A 1,586-nucleotide genomic window follows, 5' to 3' on the forward strand; every position below is an offset into this window, starting at 1 on the left:
CACCCGGAAAAGAAGCTGTACCACAAAAGGTTCCATCGATCTCCTCTCTCTGTCGCAGAAACATTTTATTGTGATGATGGGTACAGGGTGATAGACGGAAAAGGAAGGCGTGGAAAGAAATAGATTTCACGGGACGCACCTCGCGAGGGCGGTTGAAGTAGCTAGACTTGCCAGGAGTTTCACCTTTGGTAAAACCGACATACCTCCTGCTTCAATTGGATTAGATTCAAATGAATCAACAAATATTCAGATTGGATAGATAAATCGATTGATTTTCTCTTGCCATTTATTACAGTAGCATATACTGAAGTCCCATTCGTCAACGAACCGTACGTGATAGAAATGGCCGGTAGTATCACACCCAAAATCACTCCTTACCTTCTTTAATTAAGTCGCCAGCCAGTCAAGGCATGAGATATCTACGAGAATCAACCAATTGAACATATAAAGGATGAGCCCCCTGCTAGACACAACCAGGCCATCCACGTCGGCTATGAATAGTGGCCGAGGCAGCCACTCCGCGCCCGCCGCACGCTCGACGTGCAGGACGTCGTGACCCCACGCCCGTCCGCTTTCTCCTCGATCCCCACTCTTTTCCCCCCTCCTGGTTGTCCACGACCGTAACAGCTCGGCCCCGGACGTTGCTTTCCCACTCTCTTTCCTTTTTGCTTGCGTATCATTTCATTGATAGAAGAAGTTAAGAGTGAGTACAGAAAGTGGTACAACGCATGACATGAACGCATGAGGCATGAACCATGTATAAATCTACTGGTTACGTATACTTGTATTTTGCATGCTCAAATCAAAGCTATTGCAAATTTATTGTGCATGTTCTTGTGAATGCCACAGCGCTCAGTCGTTTTTGTGTGAGACCACGCCGTATGAGTTTTTGCGGGGCACAACGCGCCAGATTAGCATCGATAAAAGTAAAAAAAACGTGTTATATTTGATACGGAGGGAGTAGCATCTGCAAAGATTTAAAATGGTAGTAGCCAAATCCATGGCCGCTCATCCAAAATGGACATGTCTTTTGATCCCCGCGCGTGTCCTCATCGTTTTTGACGGACCGTAACAGCTCGGCCCCGGACGGTGCTTTCCTACCCTGGGTGGCCAGCGCGACGAAGGTTCCGGCATCGCGATCGGCGTGTCTAAATCGTACCGGGGGAGCCCAACCCTAGCCGCCCCTCCTCCCAACCCTAGCCACCTCTCCTCAGCCCCCCCTCTTCCCTTCCTCCACTAGTGCAGAACCGGGCTATAGCACCGGTTCGTAAGGCTCTTTAGTGCCGGTTCTGTAACCGGCACTAAAGGGTGGGGACTAAAGGTCCCCCCTTTAGTACCGGTTCTGCACGAACCGCCGCTAAAAGGCCACCACGTGGCACGAGCCAGCGCCGGGGACGGGGAGCCCTTTAGTACCGGTTGGTAACACCAACCGGTACTAAAAGATTTGGGGGTTTTGGGTTCATGATTTTTTTCCCTTTAATTTTGTGTTTTCCATTTAATTCTTTTTCGTTTGCTGGTATTTTATGATACTACATATTGCACACGTTATGTATATATATAAATAGAATTTCTCGTAGAACCGATCA

This window comes from Triticum aestivum, chromosome 2D (genome assembly GCF_018294505.1).
Source record: "Triticum aestivum cultivar Chinese Spring chromosome 2D, IWGSC CS RefSeq v2.1, whole genome shotgun sequence".
Taxonomy (NCBI): domain Eukaryota; kingdom Viridiplantae; phylum Streptophyta; class Magnoliopsida; order Poales; family Poaceae; genus Triticum; species Triticum aestivum.